The following is a 27,357-nucleotide window of genomic DNA, read 5'->3' on the forward strand; positions in this document are numbered from 1 at the left end:
AACGATCCATGAGATCGTCAACTCCAATAGGTCTGGAACCATGACTGGTAGTTCGGGGATGAAGGTACAAATCCAACCTAAAAGAGATTGAACCTACCCTAATAATAGGCCTCTACTTTATTCTTCTCGTATTCATGTGCGCTTTCTGACTAACATACAATCAATAAGATTAACCCTAAACCTGTTTATCTATGTTGGTTGAATATTAATGCACAAATAAATCTATTATTGACGATCACTTGAATTATAATCAAATTAACCCTAAACAAGATTATTAATTATCTCATTATATTAAGCGTGATTACAAGTAGGAATTCCCTTTAAACATGCATAAAAGGTGTGATCAAGCAATAACAATAAAAATCATCAAGCAATATAATCATAATAATCACAATAATAATCATAATAATGATAATTAAAATAATCATGATCAATTATAATCATAATTAAAATAATAAAATTAATCATAATTAACATAATCATGTTAAAGCATAATAATAATAGCAAGATCCTAGGCATGATACTAACAAGATTAATAACAAACCCTAGCATGTCACTAAACAATAAAGATCAAATATATAGCCCTAACATGATACTAACATGAATATATTAGGAAGAAAATAGGAAGCATCGCAGGAAACACAATTGTCGTATTTGATATTAGAAATTATGGTTGTTACCCTAAACATGTACTAGGAAGATCAAAGCGCCCTAACATGACACTAGGAATCATAATAACAACCTAGACATAATTTCTATATCATAATATCAATAAATCAATTAAAGCACTTACTTGGATGCCTTAGCTTGTACCTCTTTCTAATAACAAAATACACACGTTAGTAACTTCAAGGAAAATAATAAATCAAACAATTAAATTAATTAATTGAAAGAAAGATTAAGAAAGTTTAGACTAGATTTGGGACCAAACCCTCAGAAATTAAAACCTTTCAAGTCTAGGGCAAAGGCAACTTCGAACTTGGCTAGGTGTTTCTAGATCTTGTGAATGCGGAATTTTGTAGAGAAAAGCTAGGAGAGAGAGAATAATTTTTAGCTTAGAGAGAGAAGAGAATTTCTTGATGAGAATTGGTGAGAGAGAATTACAGAGTTGATTGATTATTGATGAGAATCGATGATTTTTTATCATGGAAAACGGAGGTTTTAGTAGGCTATTTATAGAGAAAATCAGCCGGATGGATAGAAAAACAAATCATAGTTTCGACGAGAATAAAACACTATTGGCGCCAGACGCTAGACATTAGCGCCAGGCGCTAAAGGCTCGCGTCATGCGCTAATAGCCGTTTTCACGCGTTTTCTTAATTTTGATAAAATTTAGCTGTACAGAAGGGCAAAATCGTATTTTTCTTAAAAACACTTCTTTTATTCTGATTAAAACTCTAAAAAGTCAATCAAAGTCAATTTCAATGCTAATTAAAGTAGGAATGAAAAGAACCTTCTAGAAGAATCTAGAAGACTAAAATCAATTCTAATTGCATTAGGAATGATAAATCAATATTAGGCCCTCCTCTAGATCATTGGGCCGCACATAAAGATCAAATCGGGCCTAGTTTAGTAATTTGGCCATAACTTTCTCATTATTCATCGGAATTGGGCTTATAATATATCGTTGGAAAACTCTTTTCGAACCCCATCCAACTATGCTATTATTGGACCCTTGCCATGGACCAAACCAAACTGGATTGGCTGTTTTCTTAAAATATGTTTTCAAAAACAAAGAGAAAGAAAAGAAATTAAAAAAAAACTATCCGCAACACTAGACTTTCCACACTTTTACTTCATTCGATTATGATTCGACGTGAAAGATACTCATTACCGGGTTTGGTTTTGGGGAGACACAAATGGGTATCTACACACACTAAGTGGGAATTTGCTGAGATTTGGAAATTAGATATCTCTCCAAAATTGAAAATTTTTGTTTGACAGCTTCTTCATAACGCTCTTCCTACTAGAGCTAATCTTGCTCATCGTTAGTTGGACATTCCCAGTACATGTATTTTATGCAATTTTCATGTTGAAACACAGGATCATTTATTCCTTTCATGTTTGTTTACGAAACGTTTTTGGACTGCTAACCCTACTACTAATTGGCAAGGTCATGTTTCTCTTCATAATAATTTTTATCATCTTTTCAGAATTTTACGTGGGAATTTTTCTTTTTCTGTGATTAAGATTATTACTTCTACGTGGAATATTTGGAAAACTAGAAACTCAATTGTCTTTCAAAATATGAATTTCTCTTTTATGGTCATCTTATCACGTGCCCAAAAAAATCTTTAATGAATGGAAGTTGCACTCTTGTTTGGATCCTATGGATAATCATTTAGCTCCTTCTGCTTCTTATGTTAATTCTTAGACCATTCAGATTTCCTGGTCTCCTCCTCGTCATGGTGTTGTTAAGATAAATTTTGACGGCTCTGTACGCGGTGCCTCAGGTGCTACAGGTGTAGTTATCAGAGACCACTTGGGTAATCATATTTGTAGTCGGTCTTATAATATTAGCACAAGTACGCCTCTTATTGCTGACGCTACTGCCCTTTGTAATGGCCTTCTACTTGCACGATCCCACAGTTTTTCCTATATTTTTATTGAAGGGGATAACTTACTTATTATAATTAATATTTTTCGGGATAATTAAAGCTCAATGTCCGTGGAAGATTAAGTTTCTACTGGAAGATATTAGGGAGCTCCTTCGTATTTTCTTTCCCGTCGAGTCCGAGAACATCTACAGAGATGGCATTAGAGCAGATGATTATGTTGCTTCTTTAGGTCATTTCATGCAAACGCACCAGGATATTGATCCTTTTTTAGATAGTAAATTTTCTTTTTTTATTGCTTCAGATACGTTGGGTTACAGTCTTGAGAGAAGACTAGCCTAACTATTGTATCTTTCTTTTACCAAAAAAAAAAAAAAAAAAAAAAAAAAAAAAAAAAAAAAAAATTAAATTAAATGTTCATGGAAATACAATTGGTGTTACTAGTTAGGTTTTTGACTCCTAAAGTTATGGCTATTTTCCATCAAAAGCTTTTCAAACTTCATACGGTCAAATGGATTGTCAACTCTATATGTTAGACTTTAGTAGGTATTATTAGAGATGTTAAAAACTGACTCGGCTCGAAAAATTTAACCGACCTCTTTATTAATCGACCTGTTTGAACCTAAAAAATGGTGACTCGAACGGAATCTGGCGTGAAACCAACCCTAGATCCGAGTTAACCTGAGTATTTGAGACCCGAATATGTGCCAACCTAGAGAAGAACCGATCTGAATATAATCCGTAAATTATTGCCCTGAACCGAGATTAACCTAAAGTCCTAAACCCGTTTTAACCCATCAAAACCCAAATTTAACCGAACCTGTTACTAACCCAAGCTAAATTCAACCCGATCTATTACTAACCCAACCTGAATCTAACCCGACTTGTTACTAATCCGACCCAAAATTCAACCCGATTTGTTAAAAACCCAACCCGAAATCAGCACTTGTTATTGACCTGACTCAAATTCAACCCGAGTTGAACCTGACCCATTTTGAACTCAACAACTAACCTGTTATTGGCCTAACCTGATTTTAAATCACCTTAAATTCAATTTAGACCACCTTATTAATATAGAGTTATATTGTTACGTACTCTTTTCTAAAGTATTTTTACTAAGAATATGATGTTATCTAAAATTATTTCTCTACAATAAATACAGAAATTAATAATGTGAACGTGAACGTTAATACACGAAGTGTTAACAAACCAACCTGAAAAAAGTATGTGAACCTGATATGACCCGACCTGATCTGAAATCAACCTGATGAGTCTCAGATTAACCAAATATTTGAGACCCGAACATGACCCGGCTTGAATTGACGGATTTGAAATGACCCAACCTGATTATAACCCGCAAATAATTGACTTGAACGAACCAAAACCGACTTGAACCTGAGAATGACCAACTTGAAAATGACCAGAATAACCCACAAATATTGACTTAATTGAACAGAACACGACTCGAACATGAAAATGACCCGAACTCGTTTTAACCCGTTAAAAGTCAAATTAAACCCAACCTATTATTGACTCAACCCCAATGTAACCCGACCTTTTATTGACTTAACTTAAACCCGACTCAAACCTGAGAAGACATATGACTCGATGTGACCCGACTCATGCATGACCAACCTGAACCCGACCCGCATAAGTTACGACATTTACCCGATTGACCCGACCTGAGTTAACCTGACCCATGCAAACCCGACCCAAACTCGACCCATTTACCCGAATTGACAGCTGTAAGTATTATAGAGTTTGCTTTTTTAAAATTGGGTTTTTCTAACCTTCTAAATTTCACTTTTCTACGTTGTGCCCTTTATTTTAAAAATTTTCACACTATAACTCCAAAATACATTTAGTTTCTATACAGTAATCTTGTCATTATCCCGCCGTTAAAAAATTCCTTTAGTGGGGACCACTCTCCACTTAATTATTAATATTTACTTATCGATTTGTGTATTGGAAATTGTTTAGTTAAATGTTTTGGGGCTATTTTGCCCAAACAAATTGAGCTCATATTTGGCAAAAAAAAAAAAACGTAAATGTCTCATTTTGCGTATTAAAAACGTAAACACGCAAATCGAGATATTTCTTAATACGTAAAACGAGGCGTGTAGTGTGTTTTGCCTTCCTTTCTCAATCATTTGTTTTCCAAATAAAAGGGATCACATCTCTCTTTTTTCCTTTCCTTCCTTTCCCTCTATTTCCTTCAATCCAAACATACTGATAGTGCCCCTATATAAGTATATATATGCGAATAGTTATCTTTTCAAAATAAAGAAAATCCAATTTCATTGAAAGTTAAGTGATAAGTTACAGTGTTACACCAATTTATTTACTAATTTGATCGTCTGTATTAACTAGTTTCTCATATTCAAATTAATGAAAAAAGGGTACATACACACCATTAAGCTTAACCCCAGTGGATGGACCACCAAAGAGTTTTACAACCCCATATAAACCATATTATGGACCACGTATCTTGTATTTTTTTGCCAAGTTCACCAACTCCTCGAGATCATCCTCTATATATATGCAACATTCTTACAACTTACTTCTTACGTACTAACTTAAATTTATCATATTTTTTTGTCCAAAATATGTCTATTCCCAAACTCTCCTTGTTTTCTTTCCTACTAGTCCTAAGTTTCTTCATACCACAAAATCATGCATTCTCAAGATCCATAACAAAAGAAGAAATGGGTCTTAAAAAACAACACCACTTTACCCATCTACACTTTTACTGGCACGACTACGTCAAAGGGCCTAACCTGACCGCGCGACGTATCGCCCAATCCTCAATCACGGACAAAACCCCAAGTGGTTTTGGCGCGCTTGTTATGTTCGATGATCCCTTGACCGTAGGACCCGAAAAAGACTCAAAAATCATAGGGTACGCGCAAGGAATGTACGGGTTTGCGGACCTTAAGCAACAGGGACTATTGATGATAATGAACTTTGTATTTGTAGAGGGTGAATATAATGGAAGTACCATAAGTGTGTTAGGAAGAAATCAAGTGATGAGTAAAGTACGAGAAATGGGTGTTGTTGGTGGAAGTGGTGTGTTTAGGTCTGCTACAGGGTATGCACAAGCTAAAACTATTACAATGTTGGATAAAAGTGGTGCTAGTATTGTTGATTATAATGTTTATGTTCAACATTAATTAGTACTTTTTTTTTCAAGTTGGTTATAATTATGTTTTACTCAAGTGGTTGCAAACTTTTATTTATTTTTGAATGTGGAATAATTTGTTCATGTTATTTGGATTTCGGATCGGATTTCGGATTCGAATTTTTGATATTTAAATTCAGAGTGGCTGATAAAATGAAATACCAAGCTAAACTGGGCAAAAATCAATTATGAATTAATTTTATATCAGGTAACTTATAGAAAAGAGGGTTTTTATTTTATTTTATTATATTTATTTTTCCAATATACTAGTTTGTCTATACATTATCGTTGACAATGCTGATTTTTTAAATTAGCATTCACGTATCAACGATCCACATATCAAATCTCTTCTAATTGGTTAATTTAAGGAAGAAAGGGATGAACTAAGACCATCTTCATTGGTGACTGGTAAGATATAATTTCGAGTATTGAAATACAAAATTAGCTATTTATCATATTCAAAGGTGATAGTCAACCCACTTCTCAATTTAACAACTCTTGTAACATATAACTTTTCAATAGTGAGACTGTGAAGTATACTAATGTCATGAGAAAGTAATAGTGGTTAATTTGTCTCATAAATATTATACTACCTTCGTTTCTTATTATGGGCAACAAAGAGGTATTATTTGTGAGACATAAAATATTCCTTTATTGCACATAATAAGAAACTGAAGTAGTAATACTAATTCAAAACCCGTGCTATGCACGGTTTTACAATAGTATTTCATTATTCGTTTATTAGAAATGTTACAAAACAAAATCATTAGAATTAAAAACCTTTACAAAAAAAAGTTTAATAAACATTGTGATATACAAAAGATTAATCTTAATGTCTAAATTTGTAATATAATTAATGTGAGTTGGGAGGAGATAACAAATAATAATAATAATAATAATAATAATAATAATAATAATAATAATAATAATAATAATAATAATAATAATAATAATAATAATAACACTTATTGATAATATTTAAGTAGTATATATTTTATATTAGGATTTTGCTAACGAGCGCTCCGGGGCGTTAGATAAGGAATCATTATATTGGTTGAAATGGTATTAAATTAAAAATGCATGACAAAACCACTACGCGTCGTTCGGTGTAATTAATGTTAATTTTACTCTAATATTTCCACTTTTAATTCTTTTAATTTATCTAACGTCCCGGGGGCGCTCATTAGCTTTTGCCTTATTATTGCATAACATTTCTTATTTTAACACTATAATTTTTAATTTTATTTAAATTATTATTGTTTGGTATCATTCCCTAAATATTCCAAAACTTTTCCCTAAGATATAGTAAGAGACTTCTTTCAACAACAATCTATTTATACTTCTATATATACTTATGTACCAAAGTAATTCTCGTAGTTATCCCCTAAGTACACGTGTCATCACCCTATAAAAAAAATTCCCTCCAAAATACTTTGTTTCCTTTTTTTTTTTTTTTTTTTTTGGTATTGATATAAGTTTGTTAGCATATCTAAAGGAGAAGTTTTTGCCTTATGGAGTGATATCCAATAATAATAATTTAAATAAAATTAAAAAAATATAGTGGTATTGCATAAAATGTTACATAAAATTATAAAATACTATTTAGGATATCATCAAAATGGTTTTTTTTTTTTTTAATTTATCAACCAGAACTATAAATAGTGAGTAGTTTTTTTATTAAGAAAATAGTACTTCCTTTATCCCTTAATTACATTCCTGCTTTCCTTTTTTAGTGTTTCAAAATTACATTCCTACTTTCTCTTTTTAGTAAGTGAATTTTTACCACATATCCCCAAATTATCCCTAAATAGTTGTGATATGGCATTACCTTAGTTATTTTTCTATTTTGCAATTAATGGTTGCACAGAAACCATAATTTTCATTCACCCTTTTGATGATTAAAAAATAAAGTTAAAAAATATAGTGGTATTGTATAAAATGTTACGTAAAATTAAAATACTATTAGGATATCATCAATTTTTTATTTTATTTTTATTTATTTATTTTTTTGGTTATCAACCAAGACAACATAAATAGTGAGTACTTTTTTGGGAAATTCCCATTGATACACTCCAGGTATTGACTTTTCTCAGCGGTACCACATTTTTTTTTTGACTTCCTGCTGATACACTTGAGGTTTTGACTTTATAATTGACGTGATTAAGTCTGTTAATAAGACGTTAATAACTTAGTAATTCTAGGTTAAAAGCTGAGATTAGGTGAAAAGACTAAAATGCCCCCTTTTAATCCTTCCCTCCATCACCCATAATTAAACCCCTTCCCCTTCCATTTATGTCGATTTGACACAAAACAAACTCCTTGTTCAAATTTCATCTCTCTCTCCTCTGCTCTCTGCATCATTCACGACGAAGTCCAAGGGTTTTGCAAGGGAATTGCGCTGATCTTTTTGGTCTACAAAATCATTAGAGGATAATCTAGCACAATTCAGGTACTTTAGCACTACTACTGTTCATTTTTGCATGATTTGGTGCAGTTGTGATGTTCTTTTTTCTTTGCGATTTTAAGTTAAATTCATGATGTAAATGTTGTATATTTGTGCGATTTTAGGGTTTTTTTTTCAGGTATATTAGGTGCGTGATTATGTGTGTTCAATTATTTATGTAGAGTATGTATTTAATTTGGATGAAATGACATGATCCTGTTTCATTGATTTACTTGAATTGGAATGTATTTGCTTATTTGATTGATTGTTGGATACCTGAATTGGATTTATGTGCATGTTATAGGTAATTGGATACCTGATTTGGAATTTATTTGAATGTTGTGGATTGTTGGATATGATTTTGAATTTATATGCATGTTGTAAGTGTGTATACTGTTTACCTTCTTTTGCAGAATGGGTGATGTTGTGTTAAGGTTTCATTACTTTGATAAGCATGTTGATCTTGCTGTTGACTTAGATAGATGTAATTTGCTTGATTTGGTTATGGATTTTGAGGACACTGCTGCAGTAGACTCTGAGTTTCCTATAGTCAACCCATCATTTGGTTATGGTTTCAATGAAAAGAATCACCCTTTACTAGATGATGCTGATCTTTTTAAGATGATTCACACCCTAGGTGAGTGTGAGATTTATCACATTTGGGTAGGTTTTGCTAAGAAACCAAGTGCCTTGAATAGAATGACCAATAGGCTAAGGAACAAGTCCAAATCTGCACAACCTTTTGCTGCACCTTCCCAATCTGAACCACCCCATATTGATCAACCTTCTGATACTGCACCCTCAAATGAACAACCCCCTCAAATTGAAACAGATCAACTTGTTCCTGAAACTGAACCTCCCCTTTTTGACCCTTCCCAAACTGAACCTCCCCTTTCTATTGAGGATATCAACCTTAATAATGAGTCCTCTCCACCTAGGTATACTGAGGGTTATGAGTCACCCCAAGATTAAACAAATCAATCTGCTACTGAGTATACCAAGGGTAGAAAAGAGTTTGAGAAAAGTATGGAAAAGATAGAGAATTCTAGGAAGGTTAAGGGTGCAGCAAAGGGTAAGAAGAAAGCTACAACTAAAACATCCCCAATGCAACCACCATCTCCCAAGTCTCCAAACACAGTCTTCAAGGGTTTACCACTTAGAAGGAGTCCTAGATTTTCACCTTTGGCAGTAACTGACACACCTAATGCTTCTGATGCTGACCCATTAACAAATGCTTCACAAACAACTGTGTTTAGGAAAAAGGTTCCTAGATCAACAGCTATAAGAAAGGGGTTAGTGAAAGGATCAACTGTGACTGAGAAAAGGATGCTAGGTGTTGGTGACAGAGTGAGCCAGCTGCAAGGATCAGTTTCTAGGGTTAATGTAAATATGAGTGAGGGCAGTAGTGCTGGGGACAATGTGGGTGAGGTGCAAGGCACAAGTGATTCTAGAGTTAGAAGAAAGATGACTTTTGTTGTAGACAGCTCTGAGTCTGTAGAGACACAACCCAATCCTGGTTTCAATCTTGGTGAAGAAGATGAGGATTCTGATGGAGATGTTGCACCAAAGGGTTCTATTCCAGCAGATGAGCTAGCACAAGTAACTAGGATTCCAAAAGTGAAGGACAGTTGGAAACCATCAAAATGGTTTGATTTTTTTGATGATGAAGATGATGAAGATTATTTTCAGAGATTGTACAAGAATGGTGAGATGTATGAGGATGCTGACTTTGGTAAAATAACACTCAGACCTTGGATGATTTTTACTGACAAGGCTCACTTCAAGGACACTCTGAAAGATTTTGCTGTTCAAGAAAGGTTTGCCATCAATGTAGAGTATGCTGACAACAAGAGATACAGTGCAGTTTGCCAATCTGAATGCTGTGATTGGAGATTGCATGCCAGCAGACTGGCAGATGGCAGAACATGGGCAATCAAGAAAATATGGCCCAATATACACACTTGCAGGGGCTTAGAGACTTACAACCCCATCTGCAATGTGAAATGGGCATCTCAGAAAGTCATGGAAGACATCAGGGCTAACCCAGACATTCCTGGGAAAGCACTCAATGAACTCCTTTTTCAGAGATATGGCATCTACATGAGGCAGTCAACCTTGTACAGGTTAAAGAGCTATGTGATTGAGCAGTTGTTTGGAGGGCATGATGAGTCATATAGACTACTGCCAATGTATGCTAAGATGTGCATAGAAACAAACCCAGAGTCCAAGGCTTTTTGTGCATGGAATGAAACAGAGTCTATCCCTAAACAGCTTCAATTTTCAAGCCTTTTTATATCATTCACTGGACAATGGAAAGGTCTTTTAAGGGGTGTTAGACCTTTAATTGGTGTAGATGGAACCCACCTCAAAGGTAACTATGGGGGGGTATTGCTCTCTACTGTGAGAATAGATGGCAATAATGAGATCTTCCCCATAGCATATGCTGTAGTTGGCCAAGAAGACAAGCAGTCATGGACCTACTTCTTTTGGCATTTGCTGAACATTGTAAAAGATTCATCAAGAGAGCATTGGACTATTATTTCTGGTAGGCAAAAGGCAAGTGTTTGTTGCTTTTTTCAAATTTTCATTCTCTTTTTTTTGATATGCAAACATACAAATGCTCATGCTGTAATCATTGTTTCAGGGAGTTGAACTTGCACTAGAACAAGTATGGCCAAAAGCTGACAGGAGGTTCTGCTGTAGGCATCTAAGTAGAAACTACAAGAAGCTATTTCCAGGCCCTATGATGTATGTTCTATTCTGGAGAGCATGCAATGCTTCTTCAGCTTTCACATTCAGGAAAGCTATGGAGAAGTTGCAGAAAGCAGGAGGAGATGATGTCATGACTTGGTTTGCAGAATTGGGAGAGAAGTCTAAGTGGAGTAAGCATGCATTTGACCCAAATGTTTGCAATGACTCCAATACATCCAATTTTGTAGAGAGCTTCAACTCTACTCTAGGGGTGAATAGGTGTAGGCCTATTTTGACTTTGCTAGAAGGTATTAACCCACCTCTTACTGTATTAACATTGTCATTTTATTCTGATTTGGTTTGTTTTTCTAAGTAAGATAATGTTGTGCAGGAATAAGGAGGGTATGTATGGTTAGAATAGCAACAAGAATGGAGAATGCAAAGTCTTGGAATGATGAAGACATAAATCCAAAAATTGTGAAGCTAGTGAAAGAAATAGGAAAAGCTAGCTCAAAATGCAGAGTATTCAAGTCCAGCCCAGGTGAATATGAAATTCATGAGGGAAGATCACAATTTCCTCTCAGCTTAAACAAGAAAGTTTGTTCTTGTGGGGCATGGCAACTGACAGGTGTGCCTTGTAGGCATGCCATTAGGGCTTGCATTGATGCCAAGTTGGACCCACATGACTTTGTCAGTTCCTGGTACTCTGTGAAGACTTATAAGCAAGCTTACAGTGTCTGCATCAACCCAATTCCTGACACAGAGCAATGGCCTGCAGATGAGTCAGGTAGAATCATCATGCCTCCTAAGATGAAGAGGGGAATTGGAAGACCAAGCAGGAACAGAAAGAGGGAAGAAGGTGAGGAGCAACCTGGAAAAAGGTCAAAAACAGTGAAATGCAGCAAATGTGGTTGCTTTGGGCATAATAAGACAACTTGCAAGGGAGGCTTAACAGGAAAAGAGTTGAAGAAAAATGAGCCTGTTGTCATCAAGAACCCTAGGGTCAGAGACCAAAGTAATGCAGCAAAGGCAGCTAAGGCAGCAAAGCAATCTGAAGCACTTGGATCTCAGTCTGCAGCAACTCAACCTTCAGCATCTCAAGCAGCAGCTTCAACCAAAAAAACTAAGGGAAAGAAGGGCAGACCCTCAGCTGAGCAACAAACAGTGCTGACAGCCTCACAGTTGCCTAGCCAACCAATCCAGATGTCTCAAGGAAACTCTCAAAGCTAGCAAGTGTTCTGTTTTGCAAAGTAGTAGCAAATGCTTTTTTTGGTGATTTGGATAGAAAGTCAAAATTTGTAGTCAACTCTATATGTTTTGGTTTTTTTTTTGCTGAACTTACATGGTAATGTTGAAGAATTATGCCATTTTGTCTATATTAAGAATGGTGGCCACATTTTGAATGATTTTCCAGACTTTAATGAATGTTGGCAACTGATGCCATTTTGTTCAGCTTGTTAATTTTAGTTGATCTCAATGATTGATTCATTCAAAACCAAGAAAATACAACCTTACTCAATCAAAATGCAAATTATTTTTCCATTTTCATTCAAAACCAAGAAAATACAACCTTACTTTTATAATTTGTTCCTAGTACACTTAGTCTCTGAAGTACATGGCAACTAAATACACAATGCTCATTTCAGGGTTACAAACAGTAAAATAAGATACGTCACTAGAGCAATTCTAACAACCATATAAACATAGCTTGCAAACTCATATGCTTTGTCTGTGAAATCAATAAATTCCTCTCTTAATACTCTCAAATTGGATGATTCTTCATGATTGGCTATAATTTGATCTTCAGGAACCCACATGAACAAACCACAATGCCTGCACTTGTAATATGACCTCCCTGGATTCGAAATTGAGTCAGACACCCTAATATCAGCAAGTCTTGGTGGATTACAATTGCATTGAATTCGTCTCACCCACATGGACCTCCCAAATCTGCTGCCAGAAGAGGAACCACTGCCTGCAGAACCAGCCATGTCAGAACAGCAGGGACCAACAGAAATAAAAAGAAAAGAAGAAGAGGTGAGCTCGAAAAAATGGAGGGGAAATTTTATGGAGAATAGAAGAGGGAAAGTGGGGTTTTATAGGGAGAGAATAAGGGTTGGGAAGTTGGAGGGAAATAACGGCAACATTAAAATGGGGGTATATTAGTCATTTCATCTATTACTAAGCCTAAAATGTGAATAAAATAAGTTATTAACGTCTTATTAACAGACTTAATCACGTCAATTATAAAGTCAAAACCTCAAGTGTATCAGCAGGAAGTCAAAAAAAAAATGTGGTACCGCTGAGAAAAGTCAATACCTGGAGTGTATCAATGGGAATTTCCCTACTTTTTTTATTAAGAAAAGAGTACAATAGATCTTTATGGTATATCACAATATTTATTGTACTGTTTTAATTTTTTTTTTTTTTTTTTTTTGACATCTAATGATTTGTTTTGTATAGTTTCTAATAAACAAATAGTAAAATATTATTGTAAAACCGTGCATAGCACGGGTTTAGAATTATTTTAAAAAAAAAAGTAACAATTGTTTAGAACTATTTAAAAAAAAAAGTAACAATTTTTTTTTGTGGGAAAATTTTTTATGAGGTGATGACTCATGTTATTAGGGGATAACTATAGGGATCACTTTAGTATATAAGTATAGATAAATTTGGTTGGGAGAGAAAAGAAGAGGAAAAAGTGGTGTGGAGCATATCAATGAAATGACTTTGTTTTTACATTTGTGACTTTGTGAGGCATACCAATTGCTGCTCATGGTGAGCGGTTTGAAATGCCTCATAAAGTCACTTTCCATTATGACCCACCATTCCAAACTCCCTCCTTTTTTTTTTTTTTTTTTTTTTTTTTTTTTTAGAAAAAACTCCCTTTTTTTTTTAGAGTTTATTTTAACCAGAAAGTGAATAAATAAAAAAATTAAGAAATTGTGAAAAATAACCTTTTAAATAGTCGACTTTTTGTTAAAGGATTTTTTAGTGAAAAGTTGAGAAAAAGGACATTTTCAGTTGTATTATGTTTTTAGGGGGTACTTCACATACTTGGGTGAGTTTTCTAAGTGGTCAACACCGGAGCTCTGCTATTGACTTTCACATACGTGTTAGTCACGTGAGTTAAAAATTAAAAATAATTTCCCCCCACCCCAAATTTCCCTCTATTCTCAAACTACCCTTTTCATTTTTCCGCCTTTAAAATAATTTTTTATTTTTTTTAACTCACGTGACTAACACGTGAAAGTCAACGCCGGAGTTTTGGCATTGACCACCAAAAAACTCATCCAAGTACCCTGTAAAAACATAATACAATTTACAGGTCATGTTTCACAACTTTTCAATTAAAATGTCCTTTTACAAAAATTCGACCACTTAAAAGGTCCTTTTTTACAAATTTCTCTAAAAAAATTTTTTATAAAATTGATTAGCGTTTTACATTTTTGTCAATTAAGACTCAAAGTTAAATATCTAACCTTAATAACTTTCTTTTATGTTATCTAATTTTCAATATTAATTTAACTAATTGATATCCGTTACCTAATAAAAAAAAAAAATGCTCTTCTTTCTCTCTTCTAAAAAAAACTTCTATGAGTCTCATTGGAGATGGTATAAGCAACCACTGCGACAATTCTATATATAGTTTCAAGATATAACATGATTATTTAGGAGTATAACCTAAGGCAAATGGGGCAGTGTCTTATTCAAAGAAGCACTTTGTGTGGCCTGCGCTGCTTCCTTTCGAAGGCTTTATTGATATTAATTAAAGCCTTAAAAAAAAGGCAAACATCTGTAATAGATTAATAGTAGAAGGCCAAAAGAAATAAATCGAAGCCACTAACAATACTTTACACTTTACAGTTGCCAATTAGGGCAATTAATCATTGTTCCTCCTCTCTAAATTAACCCTTTTTCCTCATTCATCAACTTTAGAATATGTTTGATGTTTCCCGACTTTGTAAGGAAGCATGACTGTCTGTCTGTCTTAATCATTATGGAGGTTATTCTAATTTATAAAATGGAGCTTAATGAATATATTAAAAAAAAAAAAAAAAAAATTCTCAATGGTTACCTCCAGCTTGTGTAACACTGAAATGGTAACCCTCTTTTTCTTAGGAAAATTGGAATATAATAATCCTAGCTTTAGGCCCCGTTCTTTAGTACTGCTCTGCTATGCTGAACTGTTCTGCTTCAATCTGCTTAAAAATAATACTTAATATTGAATTATTATAATAATAATAAATAATTAATATTTAATAATAACAATAATTAATATTAAATTATTATAATAATAATTAATATTTAATAATAATAATAATTAATATTTAATAATAATAATAACAATAATAATAACTAATAATAAATAATATATATTTAATAATAATAATGGTAATAATATTATTAAAAATTAATATATAATAAAAATAATAAATAATTAATATTTAAAAATAATAATAATAAATATTTAATAATTATAATATTAATAATAATAATAATTAATATTTGATAATTATAATAGTAATAATAATAATAATGTTGAATATTTAATAACAATAGTAATAATAATAATGATAATAATAATTAATATTTGATAATTATAATAGTAGTAATAATAATAATAATAATAATAATAATAATAATAATAATAATAATAATAATAATAATAATAATAATAATAATAATAATAATAATAATAATAATAATAATAATAATAATAATAATAATAATAATAATAATAGTAATAATAATAATAATAATAATAATAATAATAATAATAATAATAATAATAATAGTAATAATAAGGAAAAATTGAAAAGAATAATCCCACCTTTCGCTCATCTGCTCAAAATAATCCCACCTTTTCGAATTCCAGAAATAATCCCACCTTAACACCCCATCTGCTCAAAATGAACCTTTTTACCTACAACCATTTAAACAGGTAAATTTTTTGTTTTTAATAAATAAAACAAAGGAAAAAGAAAAGAAAAGAAAAAAAAAAAAGAAAGAAAAAATGCCAAACCCCCTAACCCACCCCACCCCACCATTGGCACCGCCTATCCCCCACCATTTTCCACCTCCCCCTCTTCATTTAACCACCATGACCATCACCAATTCACCACTAAACTAACCACCTTCCCAGTTCCCACCATCACCACCATCCCACGATGCAAGCCCAGCCCAGCCACCTGAGCCACGTCCACCTAAGATGCAGCGCCGCCCCGCCACCTGAACCAAGCCCACCTAACCCAAGATTTCAACCGCCATTGATTCCGTTTTGTCAAGCTCTGAGGTTTAATCCCCACCCCAAATTGTCAGAGAAGGGGCTACCATGTCCAATTCCCCTCTTAATCTTCTAATCGAAACCCACCTGAATTAGAAACTTCGTTCGAATTGGAGTTTCTCGGCAACCATGTCCATGTCCGGCCAGAACTCGATCAACGCTGCCATGGGCCCGACGACGAATTATTACTTCACACAACGCTGCCATGGGAATCGGAGAAGGGGAAGTGGAAGGAGAAGGGAGAAGGGGAGGGAATCTGAGAAGGGGAAGTGGAAGGGGGAACGGAGAAGGGGAGGGAATCGGAGAAGGGGATGGGATCAAGGAAGGTGGCTGGTCCGGCTGTTCTACCGGCGGTACGGTTGGTCTAGCTTTTCCGACGTCAGGGGGTTGTGATGGTGGTGATAAAGAGGTGGCGGCAGGGGGTTGTAATGGTGGCGATGATGAATAGGGTGGTCGTGGGGCTGGGAGTTTTTTTTTATTTTTAATTGTTTTATTTTTTTAATTATTTAAAATTAGGACCAATTAGAAGGTGACAAGTGTCAAGTCACCTTCTAAAACAGGTTACTAATTTCATAAACCGGTAAAAGGTTCATTTTGGGAAGATAGATGGAGTTACAAGGTGGGATTATTTCTGGAATTCGACAAGGTGGGATTATTTTGAGCAGATGGGCGAAAGGTGGGATTATTCTTTTCAATTTTTCCTAATAATAATAATAATAATAATAATAATAATAATAATAATAATAATAATAATAATAAGCTCTGCTCGGCTCTGCTTCAATCAGCTTTGCTCTGCTGAAATCTGCTCCGTTCTGCTGAAATCTGATCTCCTCTGTCCAAAAGCTCAAAAGAACAGGGCCGCCTAGTATGTCTTTCATAAACAATCCCGCCTTTTGAAATTCCAAAAACAATCCCACATTTTACATGGATCTTCCACTATCAATCCTTGACTGGTTTTCTTAAGTTAACCGTTTTTATTAGGTTGTTTCATGTGTCAAATTTTTATTGGTCTATCTTATTTTTTTATTATTAAAAATCAATCAATCAATCAATAACTATATATTAAAAGACAAACCAGTAATGACACGTGTCATTTTTTGTCCTTAGGGTTTTTTTTTTTTAAAAAAAAAAAATTCTAATTCTAATTAAGAAACAAATCATATAAGAGAAGATTTGATGTATCTTTCTAAAATAAAACAAATCGACAACTATAAATTTAAGCAAAAAAAAAGTATAAAATAATATTTTTAACATAATTTGTTTTATGGAGCTTTTTTAGGAAAGATGTATTATATACTACATATGTTTATTACAACAAAATTATATTATTTTTTTTCTTGATTTTTTAAAGTATGTAATAATAGAAGCTACTAGAAGAATCTATCTATATATTATACTAAAAGACAAGCGTCTCAATGTGAGACTACAAATGTCTCTTTATGATTCGCTGTTTTTTTAAAAAAAAAATTATTTTTAATTATACATTTATGTTTCCATATAAAAAAATATTCTAAATATCTTATTCTAAATGAAAATTGTATAGTACACCAGGGTGTACCATGCTCATGGTACACCTAGTGTCAAATGATGTGTTTTTAACATTTCATTTGCAAGCTGTCAGTTTGTTATTATTTTTTTTTTTTTTTTAAAAAAAATCAATCTATTCCACAATTCATGGGATTCAACGTGATATTCTCCATTTTTACATAACTTTCAAAATTAAATTTCACCATATATATTTCTATTTCGAATTAAGAGAGAATAAAGTTTATAGAGAATTTTGTAGAGAGAAAAATACAGAGCAAATTATGATAACATTGTAATCGACGGATCGGAGAAGGTAATTTGATTTTATTTGTTATGATTTCAATTTCAGAATTTTGCTTATTAGGTTGATTATATTTCGTTATTATTTTGCACGATTATTATAAAATATCGTTGTTTTTTATTTCAATTTTGATATTTATGAATTTGAGATCCATATGACAAAGGTTGAACATGATGTTCTTTTATTTTGTCAAAGGTTAAAGATGATGTTCTTTTATTTTGTCAAAGGTTGAAGATGATGTTCTTTTATTTTGTCAAAGGTTGAAGATGATGTTCTTTATATTTTGTCAAATGTTGAAGATGGTGTTCTTTATAAATTGTACTTATGTTCGTCATTATAGTTATTGAACAATTATATGAATGTTTTTTATTTTTATCCTTTATGTTCTTTGCTTCGATGTTCTTTGATTTATTCTGTATTTTTAAATAAATATCATTTATTAATTCTATATATTTTTTATAATATTAATAATCACTAACTACGTATATATTTTTTTAAAATCAGGATCGTGAAGGTTGATGACGATATTCTTTTGAGATCTCCTCTATTGATGATTGTTTTTCAGATCTAAAGAACATCCGTAATATTATTAAAGAACATGATAATATTATGTAATGAACATAACTTATATATATACCTACCACGATCCAAAGACAAAATCCAAAGAACATTTCACAATAAGCAATGAACATTATGTGACGATAAAAGTACATTGCAATTACAATAAAAAAACATGGACAATTAAAATAAACTATCAAAAAATCTAATAAAAATCATTATATGATATAATTATGGACATAAGGAAAAAGATATAGTTTTAAAAAGTAATTGTACATTACAAACAACTATAAAGTACATCACGTTTTCTAATAGAGAACATTATTAAATCACATATAGAACATCACAAAAAATTATTTATACCATCCCTAAAATGAATATTGTAACTATATATATTAAAGGTGAAAAATAAACGAAATTAAAAAAAAAAAAAATTGAAAACGAAATTTTATAAATTTAAATTTTGAAATTTAAAAACGAAATCTTAAGTTATTCATAGGTGAAATAATTTTAGAGAATAAAAATTATTTTTTTTACAAAGAACATTATATAGTCATATAAAGAGCGTCATAAAAAGTACACAGAACAATCATTAAAATAAATATGAAAACATATGAAATATAATATAATATAATATAATATATATATATATATATATATATATATATATATATATATATATATATATATATATATATATATATATATATATATATATATATATATATATATATATATATATATATATATATATATATATATATATGTTTTTTAAAGAAAAGGAACTAATTATAGTATTTTGGATAATAACATTTTGAAAATGAAATTAAAATTTTAAAATTTAAAATTTGAAATTCAAAATTCAGGTGTACCATGTGCATGGTACACCTGGGTGTAGGAACCACGCATTGTATTCTAAATAACTACCTAAAGTATTATTAAAAAAAAGTCTATAAATATTATTTCTCAAATAAAAAGAAAGTGTTAGGATTATATTTTGGGAAATTGCCTTTTGTCGCTATGAGAAAAGGAAATAATTATACAAGTATTTCGGATTACATGATACGAGCATAATGATCAAAGCATCTGTTATAGTAAAGTATAGAAATATTTAAAAAAAAAAAAAAAAAAAAAAAAAAGGCTAGAATTATAATGGTAACATGATACAGTAAAAATAAAATATTCTAAAAATACAGTAAAAATAAAATAATCTAAAAATATTAAAATCAAATCATAATATTCAAATAATAAAATAAGATTTTTTTTTTTTTTGTATTATCATCTATATAATAATAGCCCAAGTCATAGTCATATAAGTCTTTACAATTTTCATTTCAAGGTCATATTACATATCTATATTATGTAAAGGTTAATATATTGTTCTTCAATATGACATTCACTATGATACTTGACCTCACCCCTCTTAAAGAATCATGGTGAATAAATTAAATTGACTTAGAATTAAAATAAAATATACTACCTCCATTTCTGAAAGTTTAACTATCATTAATATTCATGTGGTCAAAATAAAATAACTTTGACCACATATTATGATAAAATTTTCAAATATCAACTTTTTATAATATTCACTTATACGTAGCTGAAAATATTCATGGTCGTCAAAGATGTTTATTGAAACCGCACAAATGCAAAATGAGTCAAACTTTCAGGAGCGGAGGGAGCATATCTAATTCAATTTTATATTAATATAGAGTTTATGAAGTGTGAATATACAAATTAAAGTTAATTAATTAACTAAGATTAAAAAAAATATATATCTTATGTAACATTTTTTTCTAAAAAAGAGTTATACCATATCTTTCTAACAATAATTATGCCAAAAATTTATGCATACATAATAATTAAAGATACCGTACAATTTTTAATTTTTTTTTTTATTAACATAGATTTCTAATGAAATTTATATGATGAATATTCTCATTTCTAAAACCATTAAATTTTCATATTTCTTTACTAATGTTATGCTAATATTCAAATTTTAAATAATTATAGTATAAGAATACATGTCCGCAAAAAAAAAAAAATTACATACAGGATTGAGTAGTATATGAAATTTGTCTTTTATTCAAAAAAATAATTATATATATATATATATATATATATATATATATATATATATATATATATATATATATATATATATATATATATATATATTTCATTCATATAAAAATTAACCAATATCTATATCTAATTATTTGTGTTGTATATTCTATAAGTTGTTGATTAGTTGTATGTAAGTATGTAACTATGTAATTGTTTTTGTCACAATGTCTTGCTTAGGAAAATGTATATAGTGGTGGGTCAAATATATATAAGGTTGTTATTGTGTCTAAATATTTGGTGAATACGACGGGTAAAGCAAATATTCGATTGTATAGCTGCTGGAGTGAATGGTATGTTACGAAAATTTTGGTTTTAATCTACGGGATGTAAGAAATGATTTAATTTATTTCTCTTATATAGTCTATTTCTCTTATATGGTTATATGGAGTATAATTCATTTATTTTTCAATGAAAAGAATAACATTATTAAAAAAAAAAGGGAATTAAATAAAATAAATACAAATGACATAATTAGTTTGTTAGTGAAAATGAGCCCTTTTTACTAATTGAATTATGTTAGGTTTTTTTTTCCTTACGGGATTAATAATGTTAAATACAAATACCAAATTAACAAATGATACTATTAATTATTATTTTCTTGAAGGATTTTTTATTAGAATTTCAACTAATTAATATTCTATGGATACTTCAATAATAAATGTCATGTTGATTATTCTTATTGTATTTTTTCCTGTCATTTTTGTTGTTTTTTCGGCATTTAATTGGTATGAATATAACATACAAAAGTAAAAAAATAAAAATAATAATTATATAGTGTTAATATTAAAATTAGTTATTGAAAATTACCGTGCATGGCACAGGACCTAATTTAGTTAAAATAAAAATCTACCTTGCTTTCCCCTCCCTGACAGCCCCATTCCCATCCGCTTTCCCCTTCCACGACGGCTCCAGCATCCGCCATCCCTCCTTCGCTGCAAGTCTGCAACTCTCTCACATTTGCCATCTCCTCCAATCCCTCGCTGCAACCCTTTCGCAACCACCCAAATATATATAATTAAGATATTGTTTATCAAAGTTCTAAGTTCTGTCAACATAGTATAATTTTGTGAAAAAAAGAGAGCATCGGTAAAAATACTAAAATAAATAAAAAGTTACAATTAATTTTTTTTAACATGTAAAATCACTACCACCATTAGCTTCTCACACCAAACATTGATACACTACCACCAAGCGCCAGTTATCTAGCCAAAATCTCACTAACATTTGTCGACAACATCACTCAAACTCCAATATTTCAGCTAAAAAAATCAATGGAAAAATATTGTCTTTGAAATTTGGAAATTGTGCAGAAGTTTGGCCAGAGGACAGAATTAATGTCAAAAATTATGGAGTCCCAAATGTCAGCAATGAAGCAAGAGCAGAGCAGATCAACTAGAAGGCAGATCTTGTCATCCACAAACCTAGCCCCACCATCTTTCCTTCTCTATCTGTTGAAAGTCTGAAACCCCTATCACCCAGACAACATTCCACTTCCGCTGGCCACTACTTCAACCCTAACCTAAATAGTTAAACCCTTATCACTCCTCCATCCTCACGCATCCTCTTTCTTCCCAAAAACTCTATAACACCCCTATACCCTATTTAGTACTTTAAAATAACAAATTAACAACTGAGAGTAAGAGCATTTGCAATTCTTTAATAAATAGAGTAACGAAAGGTATTGATGTGGAGCAACATATATTGTAGCCTGCTGAATCTTTGTAGATTGCCAAAGCTGCATTAGTTCACGTGGGAAGAGTGTGCTCCAGTTTTTATGCGTGTTCCTGCTTTCTTTTGGAAAACTCTAGGCGCATAGTCCCTATGTATTAAGGATGCAAATAGGATGACATTTTTGTAAATAATGGGAATCTGAAGGTGAAAAATTTGATGACAAAAAGTACCATTACATGCATAATAGTACATAAAAAATACTATTTAAATAACTTATACTTTAATGGTACATTATACATGTATAGTAGTACACAAAAATGTACCACTATACTAAAATAAAATAGAAAATGTACCACCGAACTCCAGATTGTCTTCCTATGTGCATGCAAAATACATAGGCCCTATGCGCCTAGATGCACTCCTTTCTTTTTGCATTTTTTGTTGATTAATAAAATAATACAACGGTTCGTTGATTATAAGGACATCAACAGCTACTTCAATACAAAATTAAACCGTTGGGTTATTTTGTTCTCAACATTTGCTAATAGATTTATATCTATATATAGCAATAGAACAGTACAGATGAGCCACAATGCCGACAAAACTTCCAATTATCTCTTACTCTTAAATACTTTTTACACATTACAAGTATAAAATATATATATATATATACTCAATATGTCTCCCAAAAATCGATTTTTATTTTGAGTCATTTCAAAAAGATCAACCCTCTTCTACTTTGTTTCCTTTCGGAAGCCCCTTTTATTATCTTATTCCTCCTATCCCACACTATATACACCATTTTACATTTTCTCTCTTACTTTATTCAACTTTTTTTTACATCCACCCACCCACCTTTTTACACCATCTTCCTTTATTCACTTTTTCCATGCATTTCTTGAAACAAGAGTCTAAAATACACAAGCCGAAATTTTGGGAACGAAGGAAGTATAATGGATGACTCAAAATTTATATAGTCAATTTTATCCTTATTGGAGATTCCCATAACTTAAAAATATGTGTTCCCAAAATCCAATCCAAAGTATTACAAATGCCCAAAATGCAGCAATACTTCCAAGTTACCACCTTACTATGGACCAAATCTTGTTAATCCATTCAACCCTCAAATGCACTACATTCCACCTACCCTCATTTTCTTTATCCTAATAAATCACACATGGTTTATGAGAATTTAAGAAGGGAAAGCATGGGAGGTCCTAGCCTGCATCTAGATTCTCCAACTCCAGCAATTCCTAAAAATAAAGTTCATGTAGAGAAAAAAATTGAAGAGATCATTCCTAACTGTTAAATTTTGAAACAATGTGAAGTGGAACTGGGCAACCCGAACAAGTATGAGGAGAGTTTGGTCCACAAACTAGGCTTTGGAGCTTCCATACTAAAACCAATTGGCTATAGTAGGAGTAACTCCTCTACCTTATAAAGTGGAATTACATCTCCTCTTTCTCCAATGTGGGACACTCACAAGTGGGCTACAATGGGTTTCAACACTCCCCCTCACTTGTGAGTGTCCTTAGAACTTAGAGCATACCAGAAGGTACAATATATATCCTCTTTGGGAATGAACATCCAATAGAGGCCCTTTAACCAGTGGCTTGACAAATGCCCAATTATAAACGGCCCAACAAACCTGGGCTCTGATACTATGTTAAATTTTGAAACAATGTGAAATGGGCCTGGGCAACCCGAACAAGTAGGAGGAGAGTTTGGTCCACAAACTAGGCTTTGGAGCTTCCATACTAAAACCAATTGGCTATAGTAGGAGTAACTCCTCTACCTTATAAAGTGGAATTACATCTCCTTTTTCTCCAATGTGGGACACTCATAAGTAGGCTACAATGGGTTTCAACACTAACAATAGTGGCGGAGGCAAAGGAAAGGTAGAGCCATTTGAAGAACAAAGTTCAAATAGAGTTATGAACAAGATAACTGTAGAAGTTGGCCTAGTTTCACACTTTCACGTGATAAACCCTTAACTTTAGATTTTTTTTCTTTGCTTGTAGTGAATGGGCCTAAAAGTTTAAACTTTGAATTGCTTTTTTTGATAATACAAATAATTAACAAAATTTAACTGTCGAGAAAAAAAAATACCCAATGGTTGTTGATGTCTTTAATGATCAAAGAGTAGTCGTGACTAGCCCTGGTTATTGGACAGGGTAGTCCAATGGGCACCAGGGTCGGGCCAAATTAAAAGGGCTATGACCCTCTAATTATTTAACTGGACAGGGCTCGTGTAGGGCCTCTCCTAAAAGGGTCATTAATGGGCTCTCGTGAACAACCCTATAAAAATGAAAATAGAGATATAGGGTCCTTAAAAGAGCCACCTAAATAAATAAAAGTTGAACTCTCTCTCTCCTCCTTTCCTTCTCCTCTCTTTAATACAGATATACAGTGACAAACCTTTTGCTTCGCCGGAAGATTCATCGTCTCATCGATGTGTAAGATCCGTTGCCTGCTATTACTTTACTCAACCTTAAATCCTTCTTCAAGATTCTTTTCTTAATAATTTTAAAAATCCAATTTCTTTCTTTGAATTATCAACTTCAAAAATTTAGATTTAAAAATCATTAACAATCAAATCTACAATATAAGTTGATGAGTGTATTTTTTTGCTATTAAAACGATTTGCAATGACCTGGTGTTGGGATGTAGTTGTTAGATTTTTTCTTTTTTAAACAATTATGGAACTTTACATTATAAAGAAGAAATATTGAAATGACTAATCTGTACTCCGCCTGCTTTGGCACTCTGCGACTTCTTGACCCATTAATGACCCGTTTTATTTTTACTCCAAACCCTGACCCGCCCCTAACCCTTTTGGCCCTGACCCAACCCTGACCCTTTAAAAATTACAAGTGACCCGCAAGTGACCCGCCCCATTACTAACCCGCACTGACCCGCCCCAACCCTCCCAATAACCAGGTCTAGTCGTGACATTTCATTAATAAAAAATACAAGAAGAAGCAACAACATCAAGCATAAAAAGAGGAGCCCACCCTTAAATGATGTTGTAATATTTCCTCGTTCAACAGATTGTGACTCAACAGGCTTCAAAATGTATTAGTCCGCACTGGTATCTGTTGTTGCTCTATTTAACAAGTCCTCCATTTCTTTTTAACGACCACATGTTAACTTTTGGCACTCTTCGCATAAGTTATTTCATTTTGTGCTTTATTCTTAACAAAAAATGTAACAAAGTAAGGTCTAGTTAAAATCTTCTCAAACATTTATTTTCCAAATATTACACATTGAAATTTTCTGCAACATTTGCTATAAATGGGTGCTCTCTATTATGCACAACAATTTTTTATCTTTCCTCTTTTAGTAAATTTTAAAGTGTAAAAACACCATCTTACCAAACTTAAACATATGGGACCACTTTCTCTCTCCTATTTCCCACTCACTTTAACCCACTAACAAACTTAAACATATGGGACCACTTTCTCTCTCCAATTTCGTTCCTTTTTTTACGACTTAATTAAACCCACCTAAACTTAATTAAACTCCACTAAAAGTTTTGCCAATGAGTCCGCAAAAAAGACGTTTGATGCTGATAATCGTGGGCGGAGGGAGTAATTGAAATTATGTGTTAAAAAACATACCTAAAAGAAATGTGTTCATTAATATGAAACGGAGGACGCAAATAATTGCAAGGAGATCCGTTACACATGTTCTTAGGGTTCTTAATTGTTTTACTTCACCAATTATATAAATATCAACCAAACTATTTCAATATCTTATATTCACCAGTTATATTTCCCTTTGTAGATCTAAAGTTCCTTGAAAGTGTAGTAAACAAATAACATAACCTACAGGCCCATATTGTAGAGGTGTACGGTGTACATGGCAAGAACCGAATGTACACCTGAAATCTCAACTATTTCAAATAATCTCTAGTCTACACACCCTTCAATCTAACTTTTGTGTGACTTGAGAGTTCTAAACATACAATCACAATCACCACTTATCATAATCATTCCAACCGTCATATTAAAAGTATAACTCAATTGTAACTCATTTAACCATCATCGTCTAACATTTTCTCATATCAATCAATTCATTTCAATTTAATTCCACATCATTTTCTAATCCATTCAAGCAAGATAAATAACCAATGTAATTCACACTCTCAAAGAATAAGAAACGGAACCAATGTAATTCACACTCTCAAAGAATAAGAAACGGTACGCTCGAAAAACATTTGATCAATAGATGACTCAATTAATTTAATTCAATTAGTGGTTTGACATAAATTGGTAAACAAAAAAAAATTCAAGCGAAACCATACTAATCAATTTTGAGTCTAATTAGCAATTAGAACATCAATTATACATTAGTAAAACAAATCAAATAAGGGCAAACTAACCTCTTTAATTGCAGGAACACATTGCTGCTGCTAGTGGTTGCCACGGGTGGGAGGTGGCGTAGTGGGATGGAGGCCGGCGTCGAGCGTGGTGGCGTTCAGGGGTGCGCACCACAGCCGGAGAGGAATACAGGAGTTATTTCGAAATTTATTTTTTTAGAAGTAAAAAATTAGGAATACTAGTATAGGAGAAAATACAAGAATATGTATTGTATCTGGGGTATGTTCGTCATTTTAAGTCAATAGGTGGATAATATTGTAATTTTGTCGGATAAATAAATGAATTCTGAGCAATAATAGAGCAGCTTCAATGAAGAACTTAACAACGACTTTCATGAGTTAAGTATAAGATTATAAGAATGGGGAATAAGTTTTTAGTTTTTTCACCTTTTGGGACCTTAGTTTTTTTATTTCATCTTTGGAGACCTCTAGTTAACAATCCGACAAACTAACCTAAGTTTAACTCACCAGAGTAAAAACTTAATCCCTTCATTATGTACCTTTTATTAAATTTCTTCTAAAAAAAACTTAATCCCTTCATTTAATACTTGGCAATTCCAAAAACATAGGTTCTTATAATTTTTTCTCAGTGCTCGGATTTTATTTTTTCACCATAAGGTTTCGTTTCGAGGTTTAAA

The 27,357-nt window shown here is 32.2% G+C and overlaps 1 long non-coding RNA gene and 1 pseudogene across 1 annotated transcript; one reads left to right on the forward strand and one right to left on the reverse strand.

Annotated features, from left to right (window-relative positions):
- Positions 1-5,090: 5,090 nt before the first annotated feature.
- Positions 5,091-5,822, forward strand: LOC145630881 (dirigent protein 22 pseudogene; annotated as a pseudogene).
- Positions 5,823-21,406: 15,584 nt separating this feature from the next.
- On the reverse strand, positions 21,407-27,122 carry LOC145630882 (uncharacterized). The gene is made up of 2 exons (XR_014112298.1): positions 26,723-27,122; positions 21,407-21,655 (listed from the first exon to the last, which is right to left on the reverse strand). It is a non-coding gene; the product is annotated as an uncharacterized LOC145630882 (long non-coding RNA).
- Positions 27,123-27,357: the final 235 nt, after the last annotated feature.

The sequence above is a fragment of the Chenopodium album genome, chromosome 5, assembly GCF_948465745.1.
Source record: "Chenopodium album chromosome 5, dcCheAlbu1.1, whole genome shotgun sequence".
Lineage (NCBI taxonomy): Eukaryota > Viridiplantae > Streptophyta > Magnoliopsida > Caryophyllales > Amaranthaceae > Chenopodium > Chenopodium album.